The 13,409-nt window shown below is 38.2% G+C and overlaps 1 protein-coding gene across 1 annotated transcript in view; it reads left to right on the top strand.

Moving 5' to 3' along the window:
• LOC122803422 overlaps nt 1-13,409 on the top strand; it is a 533,519-nt gene that overhangs the window by 439,672 nt on the left and 80,438 nt on the right. The window lies entirely within an intron of this gene.

Raw genomic sequence — 13,409 nt, 5'->3', positions numbered from 1 at the left:
TATACTTCTCAGAAGTACAGGCAAACACAGGAGGACTATGGCTAATCAAGTTCGCTGATGACTGCAAACTGGGAGCCATAATTGACTCTCTGGCCGACACGGACATCCTCCAAAAGGGCCTTACTGAGACAGACACCTGGTGTCAAAGTCATGACCTCAAGCTAAATGCCAAAAAATGCATAGTCATCCCATTTGGGAAAAACAAAACACCCATGAATTACCACATAGGTGGCAGCCCCCTTAATACAGAAGAGGTAATAAGAGATCTGGGGACCCAGGTAGATACTAATCTGTCCTTTGACAATCATATTGCCAAAGTAGTTAGGAAATCCTTCTATGTGGCTAATTTAACTACTAAAGGGTTCGCATCTAGAAATAAAGAGGTTATAGCGCCCCTCTACTCATCACTCATTAGACCCATCATAGAGTACAATGCCCCATTTGGGATGTACCTCACAAGACACTTCCAACAGCTGGAAAGACCACAAAAGTATCTCACCAAGAGGATTACTGGTCTCAAACATATGTCCTATGCAGCCCGACTGAAAAAACTCCGACTGTACTCAGTGGTATATCGCTTACTCAGAGGTGATCTCTGCCTGACTTACAAAGCCATGTCCAGCTCAGAATTAATGGACATGCTCCACCTAAATTAATCCAAGCCACTGCGAGCCATGTGCTCTAGTAAGCTAAACCTCACCACAACAATAAATAGAACATGCTGGAGGGATAGATTCCTGTCACAGAGACTCCCCATGCTTTGAAACAAAATTCCAAATTACATCAGGCAGAGCCCCTCACTAACACTCTTCAAGAGAAACCTTGACGAGTTGATGGGTAACAGAAAATACACCCCTGGGATCACTTCATTGGCTGTGCTTGACAGAGGATCAGTTAATTAATCAATGGGGCAGTGAAAGTCGACACACTCTGGCTAGGCTTATAAATGCCCTCGGGCAGATAGCCTAGTACCTACCTATGAACCTATGAACCTAATCCTAAATATCCAAATATTATATGGCATAAGAAGTGAAGTAAATAATATTTCTCCATGTACAGACATGCTTTGTATTTAAACATAATTGAAAATAAGTAATTTCTTTTGCCTCAGAAATGGTTAAACCATGGATCGAGGGTTTGATGCATTCTTAACAGTCAATGGAATATTACAGAAACCCAAAAAGCACAGTATTTACATTTCATCATATTACCAAAAAAAATAATTTAATATTTATAAATTATTTGTGTTTTGAGAGGGAGAAAGAATACAGCAGTGATCAGACAAAAGTTTCAGAGTTGCTTTGAGTTGATATCATTTATTTGTCATTTGTTCTTTGCTAATGCACAAATTCACTCTGCATCTTTGTGTGTTTCTGTTAATGAATTATAGAATCAAAACAAAGACTGTGACTTTAGTAAGGTACAAGATTAAGCTGACCCAGATATAAAGGCTAGTATCAGAAATAAGACAAGGGACAGATTGCTAACAGAATCAGATTTAACCTTAAATAAATTGACATGTGTAGCCTATATCTTTGGCATAGAGAGAAAAAGCCCTGAGGAACACCTGGATGATCCAAGTTTGAATAGTAGTCCAGGTGCTGGAAGAGCCAAGGAGTGAAGGATGGCAGTGAACAACGTACATTGCTTCAGCTTGGATGGAGGAAGATAGTTGTCCCAGTCTGACCAACCTGCTTCCATGTAAATGGAAGCTTTTCATGACAATAGCAATTACAAGAATGGGGATGTAGGCTTGACAATCAAGTGCCAGTGATGGTATCTCTTAGGAGCATGCGCATATAGTGAAAGGGCATAGGATACTGCTGTGTTAACACAAGTGCACACACCAACTACCAAGGTTAGAGATAGGGTCATAAATATATACCCTTATTGCTAGCATACTAGTGAGGGTATGAAAACTGCCATGGCTGCCTGTATGATGGATCCTTGCCTACTCACATCCTTAATGGCAAACACCCTAGATAGGGGACCAGATAGGCTGGGCATACAGAGCAAGCACAGAGGGAATTAGCACCTATTAAAAATTAAAATAAATTATACAGTAAAACCTACTTACTTTTGAAAAGCATGCAGAGTGATTTGACAAAACAGTCAGTATTCTCCTTATAAATTGAGTATTAGCAATCAGACCAAGTCCTGTTATCAAAGCCCAATACTACACATAAAAAACAAGCACAGTCTCAAAAAAAACTGTTTATTTTAGTCACATTTGGGAAACTCCATATTTTTTTAAATGTTAATTTAGTATTTTCTAAGCACCTGAAGTATTTCAGAGATCCACTGGTCAGATAATTGAGGGGCTTATTAGTGTTGTTCATTTTAGAGATGGCATACTAGTATGAGGTCAGCACACAAGAAAAGCATGAAGAGACAACGAGTTTCTGAATAGGCTAAGAAAAATAATCTCTAAACAACAGCTCATGTAGAATTTGAGTTAATGAGATGAGATATTTGGTCATGCCTTAAAATTTGAATTCTTGTAACTACATGTATGAAAAGTGAACGATACAGTGCAGACACCTTCAGCTGAAGGCAAACACTCACGTGAGTTCTTGAAATGATGCAGTGTATTTCAAAGTTATGATAAATATCAGTTTACCATTAAGGAGATATTAAAGAATGATATGGAATGGTACTGGTGGTACTGGAGTTCAGAGCCAGAAAATAGCTTTGAAATGCTTAATCAGTAGATGCAGTGCCCACACTGAAATATTTTGACAGGAGCAAGTCAGTTATATTACAAGTACTTTTCGTTTAAAGAAAAATTAAGAAACAAAGTCTAATGTTCAATGTAGGTTAAATAATAGTGCTTAATTAGCTATGAAATAAAATGCCAGCAAGAATACATGAGGTATACTTAGGAACTGTAATGACCAAAAGTCAGGACAAATTAAGCAAGGTACAATGCATATCATAACAATCTGAGAGAAGAAATTGTGACAAATGCCATATTAGGAATATTATGGAGTAAATGTGGAATAGACTTGTTGATAGGTCATGTACCACTAATCTTTGCTGTAATTATGCTCTTATCATGTGAGATCAGCTTTCTAATTCTAAAAAAATATGTAGTTTTCTACTTTAGTTACATCAGTGGAGGTATAATTAAGTTAAAAGAACTGTGTTTTTATGTACTGTATGCCAAGCAGTTTTTCAGTTATTTGATACTGTGCAATCTGGTGGCACCTTCTTATGACATTATAAGGGACAAACAGTGCATTGAGGTATGAATGCCATCTACGAGTACTGAGATTTTATAATGTTCTGTGTTACTGAATCTCTATTTTTAACATCCTCAATGTAGCTCTGAACTTGGCAATGCAGCTGAGTTTGGTCAATATTCTGCAATGCAAACACTTCCTCCTGTATTTCTGGCCCAGCACTGCTGACAGCCAGCCAGGTCTAACATACAGGCAGAGTTTCATTAGCAAGGTCTGACATACAGGTAGAGTTTCATTAGCCAGGTCTAACATGCAGGCAGAGTTACATTAGCCAGGTCTGACATACAGGCAGAGTTTCATTAGCCAGGTCTGACATACAGGCAGAGTTTCATTAGCCAGGTCTGACATATAGGCAGAGTTTCATTAGCCAGGTCTGACATACAGGCAGAGTTTCATTAGCCAGGTCTGACATACAGGCAGAATTTCATTGATGGGGCTGTCCATCACAGGAGCTCTGCTTGTAGGGTTGCATTGTCATTATACCTGAATTCTCCCCAACCAAGATGAGGGTCATGCTTGTCAACCACTAGTTCACCACAGAATATAAACTATTTTTGAAAAGAAAACACTGTGAGCCATCTCCCTGGAATTTAAAGATTACTAATACCCCACTGAAACACAGAAATGCAGGGTCTCAAGCTCGTCCCCCAACTCCTGAAGCCTGCAGTACAGCTGCACCTATGTATGAAACTCTGAACTGCAGGCAGTCTGGCTTCCTGGCAGGTACTGCCTGGGGCCCACCTACAGGTGGAATTTCTGCTTTGCCAAGCAGCCCATTCAGTGCAATAAACATTTATTTTTCATTCCAGTACTAATCCAGTTGATATATAACATACAGACAAATTTTACTGTAGAATATAATTTTTTGTGATTTTCTATATTCCTAGTTTTCTTACCAAGAGTGATTTCACTCCCTGTTGCAGAGTGTCATATTATTACACTGTATGCCAAGCATTATGCACCTTACTACAAGTCCATTTTTGATACTTTTTTATTTGAATATAATTTTAACTAGTTATTGGTTTATTGTCTGATTGACTAATTCAGTGATTGATCTATTGATTTTGTTACTTTATTAATTCAAATGTGCTGCAGGCTACAGAAAACATGCCAATCCACTACAAGATGATTATCCACCCTTTGGCATCATCAAAATGCAAGACCACATGACTCAGAATCAGGAAATGCCTGGCAGCTGCTTAGCACACAGGAAATACAATTGCAAATGTACCAGTCTTAATAAATATAGTTACAGTGCAGAAAATAAACACTACATGTTTTAGAATCAGAAAGCCCACTTTGGATGACAACACCATAACCACTGCAAAAGCAGATGGTAAGAAAAATTTGTTTACACATGATATTTGCTGTTTCTGACTTCCTCTTCTTCATGTATATGATTAATATAGAACTCTCTTGAGGTTATTAATTTAACAGACACAAATAATGGGACTATTAATGCACTTAAAGATGTGTATCCTCAGTTGTGGTAATCTCAGATAATGCTCCACAACGTGCAATTATGGAATTCAAGAGCTTTTCCGAGCAATCAGAATTTTAACTTTTGTCCTTTAATCTGAAATATTGATAGCTCAGTGGCAAGCTGAGAGGGCAGTTCAAGCTGTGAAAAACGTTATGAGTAATGCCAAAGAATTAATTTATTATTATTTTACATGGATATGCATCTTGCTTTGTTGGTTTGTGGGATTAGTCCTATCATCAGATCATCTACTGATGCTAGGTGATAGCTTAAAAAGTGAAATACATTTATTTATTTTCATTTTTCAACCTGGTTGATGGGCCAGTCCGTAGATCATTTTCAGACATGACGTAGGTCAATTAAACAGTTTCAATGCAGTTCCGCAATTCAACTTGATGAACTGGTTTCACCTAAAGGAATTCAGAAACAAAACCAGTCTAAATAAAAATATTACTATAAAGAAGTGGACAGTTATCTATTTTATATCTTTGTTACATCCTTATGGCTGCACAAAAATAAACATTCTGTGTGGCTTTAGAACAATAACCATGGTTTTGACCCATTCAGAAGGCTCCCATTTTCTTGACACAATTTAATTTCGGCCAAATTGTTTTCCACAAAACTAATGGGATTTTTTTAGACTATACAACCATGATAGTTTCACAGAATATGTCTGAGTAAGATAAAATCATTGTAAATAGACAAAAGCAGTTAATGAATTTTTGTACTCTTTAAGTAACTCATCAAACTGAGTGTTTTCTGATCTGCACTGTAACTATGCATTTGATCTGTATATTCATTTTTACCATGTTCTAAGCCTTTTGACAAAATGATGACGTACAGGAGCATTTACCGTATCATCTGTTTAGAACTGCATCTTATGTTTCTTATTCTAAAAGAGCAAGATGCCTGTCTTGAAAGAAGACCAAAATGAAAATAGAGATCACTTCCAAAGAAAAACAGATAAAAGAAATGGTTGTAAAGAGCTATGAAAAAAAAACACAGATCTTTTGCTCGTAACAAAGATGAAAAGTTGCTGAGAAGAAAGTGAAGACATTTGTTGAAACAAATGTGTTTGTTTCTGATTGGCTATAAGGACCTCCTGCTCTGTTTGGCTGGGCTGCTACGTGTTTACATTTCCCTGATACATATTGATTCTAGACCACTTCTGACTGGATTTGACATTGCCGTAGTTGGGCATGTTGCACTGTATAGATGCAGTTGGGTTGTTTTTAAATGTTTATTACTCTTAACAAACATTCTCTATCTTCATCCTGGTCCTGCACCAACATTGCATGATTGCTAAAGATACTGGTAATACAACTTAAGTCAAAGCTGCACTGACTTACACGCTGTTGCTCTTTTTCATAGGAACTCCGTCTCGATTCCAGCTGTGTTGTACTGCCTTGCACACTGCTGCTGTTCATTTATAAAAAAATTTTACTCTCGTCAGTTGCTCAAATTATTAATGTTATTATAATAGTTTCTTGCTATTGCCAGACTATTCCATGCCCATTATCAACTACTGATGTCTAGATTTCCTTTTCTACTCAGTAACAATATTTGGCTATATCCAAACATGTTGCAACCAAGTCTGATAAGTGCCAGAAGTAAGCATTATGTGGTTCCCAAGCCTTCGGACTCTCTGAAGTGTGAACTTTGCAGCGTCCTAGAACAATCACTGTGTGGCACCCAAGCCTCCTGACTCTTTGCATCATGTGTTTTGTGACATCTAAGTCAATCCGTCTTCCTTCTTTTGATGGCATTTCAGTCTTGATGCACATGCTGGCGGCATCTGAGTCTACTAGTCAGGAGTATGCTGTGTGCAATATTTAATACTCGTTCAGCCCTCATTGTTATTATATGGAATTTGCGTACTGGTCTCTCTATGGTGTAACTGTATACTGTATCTTTCTCAGTTATTACTGTGTTTAATTTATAGTACCTCTTCAGCCTTTATATTGTTATTATACTGAATTTGCATGCTTTACCAGTCTATATCTGTATACTACTCTCAGTTTAGACCATATCACATGATTTCTTTCTTGTCTTTATTTCTTAAACTGTAAGGTGTCTAATACCATAACAGGGACACAATTAATTGTTGTCAGACTACAAGTTCATGAAATGAAAACATTAATTCAGTGTCAAATGCTTTAATTTTGCTACATATATACGAAAAATTTGACACTTTGAACCTTGTTTTACTTTCTAAAAGATTAAAAGCATTGAGTGTTGCAACAAACTCTACATTGCTTTAAAAGCTATTTGGAAGACAGAACTTTGTTAGTTCACTGGGATGACACTTACTGTAATCCCAGACCTTCTTAGAGTTGAATACTGCAGGGCTTACTGATTGGCACCTTAGTTTTTATAGTCTTTGCAAATGATTTGGAAATACACCATGGCAATTCCACAATTATACAACATCGATCAAAGATGTTGTAAACCAACTGCTAGTTTCATTTAACATCCCTGAAAGCTGGCTTCAAAACTAGAGCCTTTTCCTGAATGCCAGTTAAATCAAGGTTAGGCTCTTCACCTCAGCAGATACCTGAAATCAGAAATTTCTGAACTCCTGCTTTATGGCTCACACAGCTGTGAACTGGCCCACCTCTGTGGTGTAGAGGGAAGAGGCAGTGGCTATGACCTACACGACCCAATTCTGATTGACTGAGATGGGGGGGGGTGAGAGTGAGTGGCCTCTTGGGTGGGGAGTGGTCACTCAGACTCACCACTTGAGTGTACTAGGAGTTGGTCCGGTCCTATGGAGTTGAGACCCTCATGCACATGCTATCATTAGAAGAAGTCAGAATGCAGAGACATACTTCCTTTGACAAGCAGCATGTAATTTAACTCAGAGAGCTGCCATGAGAAGGGAGAGTTGTGAAGGGGGTGGGCAATCTTCATTTCAAGATCAGCAAACTGACCTATTTCTTTCCACCCATCTCTCATCTCAGGGGAACATTTGGGCTGATTAGGCTACCTAGGTACTAACGAATGGATTCTATGGACCACTCCTAGGTTTGAGAAGATGGCTGTGCTGATTGGGCACAGGTAGGGAAGCTATCAAGCAGTGTCCTGTGGAGGCAGAACAGGGAAAAAGGTACAAATTGAAAATCATCACCGTCACCAAAATTGTCAGCTTGACCTTAGACTCAGCTAAAACTTCACACACACACACACACACACACACACACACACACACACACACACACACACACACACACACACACACACACACACACACACATACACACACACATCATAGTTGGCGTGCTGTTTGGAGCTAAGCAGTACTTGACTGCCACTTCCCAGAACATAGTCACTCAGACTTTCTTACTCCCCAGCTTATTGTACATTAATTCATCCCTCAGAAGTATTATGTTTCCCAATTATACAAACTCAAAAGTTTTAAAATGGTATAGCCAGCTTCACAGAAGGGCACCACGTATGACACATCATTGTATTCCATTAACAAAACACAAATGGCTTGAATTTAATGAATGTACACTAGTATTAAATCTGAAAATAGACTATTATACAACGACCCTCCATTAATATTCTAAAACGTGCGTGCTGATTGATCAGCGTGCACATTGTAAATCAGGGTTATACTAATGGAAAAAGATCCGGTCGCCCGGACTTTTTCCATTAGTATAACTCTTTTTTTAAAGCAACGGAGAACGTAAGATCTCCGTTGCTTTTTACACACTGTCTCGCTATGTTAAACGAGTTTAACATAGTGAGACAGCTTTAAAAAAGATAACGGAGATCTTCCTATCTCTGTTGCTTTTTTTAAAGGTGTCTCACTATGTTAAATGGGTTTAACATAGCGAGACAGCTTTAAAAAAAGCAACGGAGATTCTCCGTTGCTTTTTTTAAACCTGTCTCGCTGCGTTAAACTCCTTTAACATAGCGAGACAGTTTGTAAAAAGCAACAGAGATCTTGCTTTCTCCCTTGCTTTTGCCCACAGCTCTGATGTACTGTGTAAGCATATGCATGCGCAGTACATCAGAACTGCAGCACAATACCAGACAGCTGCGGAAGGGCAGCAAGGAGGCATTATACAATGCCATTATTTAAGAAAAGTAATTATTTTTTTTCTTAAATAATTTCATTGTATAATAGCAATAACCCACTTCTGGGTGAGGGTAATGCTGGATTTACCCACAGTTGTCTTTGTTTGGCCACTTGGACTTCGCCCTCGTGACGAAACCACACCAACCGTGGGTAAATCCAGCATTACCCACACCCAAGTGTGGGTTATTGCTATATAAGCTAATAGATTGTAATAACTACCTACTTTGTCAAGTGTAATGATAGTTTATGCCTTAACTCTTCCTCTCAGATCAAATTTGCTGATTTTCTTTTGTAGTTGATGTAAACTTTGGAACAACATCACAGTTCAGATTAGGGGCATCCCAGGAAAAACATGCCTTCAAAAAAATCCTTGCAACACCATTTAGCAAAATTGGCCCCACACTTTTTTCAGTCTTTCTTTTATTTTACTTTAATTGATCCTTGTAAGCATTATTTATTGTAACAACTCTGCTAATATTCTACAGTTATTACTATGAATTAATTCATCCATGCTGCTTCTGAAAATGGTCAGTTGTGTTCAGTGCACTATCCTGGTAAACAAAAACAAAAAAAAAAAAAAAAATATATATATATATATATATATATATATATATAAACAATCTTGCTGAACCTACTTATTCATAATTAAACTGTAGCCTGTATAGCCTTACAAACCATTTACAGCTATGTATTTACCTCCACTGTATCTCCACTTTCAGAGGTTCCTATAATATGTTGGGGTGTATGCTAAATGTATTTTGTATTTCATTTGCATATTATTTCTTGACTCATTTTGTTGATATTTGAAGTGTTTCTCCTGGGAATCCTTAGCAGGACGTTCTCAATTAACAAATGTTAAAAAGAGGGAGAGATGAAAATAATGTCATATTGACAGGATTTTCTTTCACTAATCTTGGTGTGATGACATTTAACCAGTCTTTGTAAAGAAAGGGGCTAACACTGGAAACAGATTAGTGTGTGTCAGTACTTGTGTAATGTGTGTTATGTTGTGTTGATGACAGTATAAGGTGGGCCATGGTAGGCACTGTTCCTAGAAGCATGTTGATATAGCACTGACTATAAAGGCACAAAGTCCGTGGTAATACTAATGCGCTGTCATTCTTACTGTACGAAAAGGCAGAACAGCCAAACAGCACATAACTAATGGTTGCATATTACACCACAATCATTGCATAATTGCCAGTGAGGAATAACCGTTTCCAAAGTGAAAATAGAAGTCGAAGTATACATGATTGTTCTGACAAGATGGCCCTAAAACGATAACTTGCTCTGCTTAGTATCTGTGGCTAGAAAAGACCAAATGTTTTTATATAAGATGACTTTACTATCAAGGACTACAGTGGATAAATGAGTTCAGATAATGTATCATATTGTCTATGATCACATTCATTACTGATCTTACTGTGTTGATGGTTTTACACATCTTTTGTAAAGAGCACTTAGGGTCTGTAAACATGAAGTCTCATACTATTACTTTGGCATGCTGGCCAGATAACACAAGCAGACTGGATGTTTTGCAGTAATACCAGATAATCAAAAATGAACCCATGGGAATGGTCATCAGTGCTCTGGTAACATTCTGATATTGACGTTGCAGGACCTTATATGAACTCTGTTTTTTGTTGTTGGTGATATATACTCCATATAGCTAGAGGTTAGCTGTTTGCAATGCACTGCTTCTCAGAAAGCTTCTGCACTGAATGAGACAATATTTGCAAGAACTGGCTTGGCATACCAGATATGCAATTATAGTGGATCACATTTCCTATATGATAAAGTTAGAATATTCACAAACTGCATATCACTAGGGTGGCATCAAAGATATGTTACCCATTGGGTGATGAATATATGCAAATAAGCTCCTCTCAGGGATGGGCCTGTAAGTACTATTTACAGCTATAGAGAGTACAAAGAAGATCATGTGACATGGCACTACATTTTTGTGTTATCCAGCAACCAGTGACCAGATGTCCTCCAGCTGGGGCAGTGTATGATGCACCACTGCTGTCATGTAGCATAAACTGAAAGAATGTAGTACAAAAGACTGACCACACACAATCCCACCCATTGCAGAACACAAACACCTATAGATGACCAGTCTTAACTGAACATTTTGCTACAGCTATGAAGGGTCACACACTTATTAGCAGTGTAACAAACTAAGCTATAACACTACCATATGACATTCTACTTTTGATGGAGCAAAGCTGGTCCGCATTTACTTCTTTGAGAAACTTGTAGGTTGAACTTTACTCAAAGCAAAGTAATAGGATTCAGTAATATGATAAGGTATTAATACCATTCATGGAATACAGTGATGTAATGAGATTTACTTGGTGTCTGGTGTGTATGAATTGGCATTGACCATCACACAGCTTAGCAATGCCCTTTTAATTGATCTGAGACATGCCTCTGAAACAGTTAATCACTTCTTACTGCTAACTACTTTTGAAATTTTAGCTTTGGTGATTTGTCTCTATGGTGATTCTCATCATAAGTAACAACCATGGCATTCACTGTTGTTATGCATGAAAAGGCAGCCTCAAATGACAGCACATTTAGTGCTAATGTCTCACACGGCTGAGTCCTGTGTCTCTTGCACTTTTTTCATATTTATGTATAATGCCTCCTCTGACCTCCCTTCAATCAATTATATACTCTGTGCTGATGCAGTTATTATGTTAGACTCAGATCATTTTTATACCAATCAGATTATTTTTATACCAAACTCCAAGTTAAGCTGTAAAATGATTTCAGCTACATATGGAAGTGACTCAATGATTGGGATTTGGTGATTAACTGTAGTGCGTGTACAATGATGTTATTTGGCAACCATCAAAGGCTTTATCTTCATCCAGTTGTTCTAATGGAAGACTCAAGTGGAACTACTACTTTCACAGTAACCCAGTAAGGGTACCTAAGCCTCCTGTTTGATTGATAATTTATACTCATACCATCTTACACACACACACACACACACACACACACACACACACACACACACACACACACACTAAACACATAATAAACAAAGTCCTGCCCAAATTCAAATTTACCTGTAAGTATACACACCTGATGGCCCTAATAGCAAGCAAATGTAATAGAATCAGATGCAAATGTCCAGGCTGGCTTACTACTTTCCCAGTTTTCTCACTTGACTCATCTCAAACACAGACATACTTAAAGCCACTGTCAACAAAATCTGGCACATCATTTTCTGTTGTGCATTTAGGGTCACCACTGTAGAATAAATGGGTTCTTGTTACTGACCATGTCTCACTGCATCTGATTTCCCTAACATTGAAGCTACTGAACTGCAGACAGTGTCCTCCACTTACCTCAAAGCTCCACATATGAACAGTTGCAAAGTGTCTTCATTCACTTTAGCTCGACCCCCTTTTATCAAGGATCTATTTGAAATATATTTCCCAAATTAGCACCTCCGGCATGGAATTCACCTTCCCAAGATATCAGAAAACTTAGAAAATAACAGACATTCAGAGAAAATGATCTAGAATGTCTTAGAGAAGAATAACATCTGTCCTGGCAATCAGTAAATTAGCACACACACTTATTTAATGGTCACCTACAGGAAAAATAAATGAAAATTCACTAGCAACTTTGTAAATATTGTATGAATTACCATGCAGTCCATATGTTAATATCAAAATACTGTACCTTGTATTAACTGTATGCTTCTTCTGTAAATATATATTCAGTTCTTTATATTTTATGCTGTAACCATTATTTTATATATGCATACCAATCCACAGATGTTCATAGGTTCATAGGTTCATAGGTTGATACTAGGCTATCTGCCCTAGGACATTTATAAGCCTAGCCACCCTTTTAGATTAGTTGACTGTGCCTCTGTATAGTAGGTCACAGAAGGTAGCCCTTTTAAGGTTAGTTTACTGTACCTCTGTCAAGCAGGGACACAGAAGAGATCCCAGGGGTAAACTTACGATCTCCCATCCACTCGTCAAGATTTCTCTTTAAGAGGGTAAGTGAGGGGCTCTGTCTAACAGGGATTGGGATTTTGTTCCAGAGTGAGGGGAGCCTCTGGGATATGAATCTGTCCCTCCAGCATGTCCTATTTATTTTTGTGCTGAGGTTCAAGTCCCTGGAGCATGTAGCTCTAAGGGATTTGGATTTCCTGAGGTGAAGCATGTCCATTAATTCTGGGTTGGACATGGCTTTATATGTCAGACACAGATCACCTCTGAGTAGGCGGTACGCAACTGAGTAGAGCTGGAGTTTCTTTAGCCGAACTGCATAGGGCATCTGTTTGAGCCCCTTGATCCTCTTGGTGAGGTACTTTTGGGGTCTTTCCAGTTGCTGCAGGTGTCGGGTAAGGTACATCCCAAATGGGGCATTGTATTCAATTATGGGCCTGATAAGTGATGAGTAGAGGGGCACAATGACCTCTCTCTTGATCAAGATGTGAATCCTTTCATGATAAGTTGGGCTATTTAGAAGGTCTTTCTAACCACTTTGGCAACGAGATTGTCAAAGGAGAGATTGCTATCTACTTGGGTCTCCAAGTCCCTAATTACTTCTTCCATACTTAATAGATTACCAC

The sequence above is a fragment of the Protopterus annectens genome, chromosome 5.part1 (assembly GCF_019279795.1).
Source record: "Protopterus annectens isolate FY-2018-M chromosome 5.part1, PAN1.0, whole genome shotgun sequence".
In the NCBI taxonomy this organism is placed as follows: Eukaryota; Metazoa; Chordata; order Ceratodontiformes; family Protopteridae; genus Protopterus; species Protopterus annectens.
This window is presented reverse-complemented; position numbering and strand designations above follow the sequence as displayed.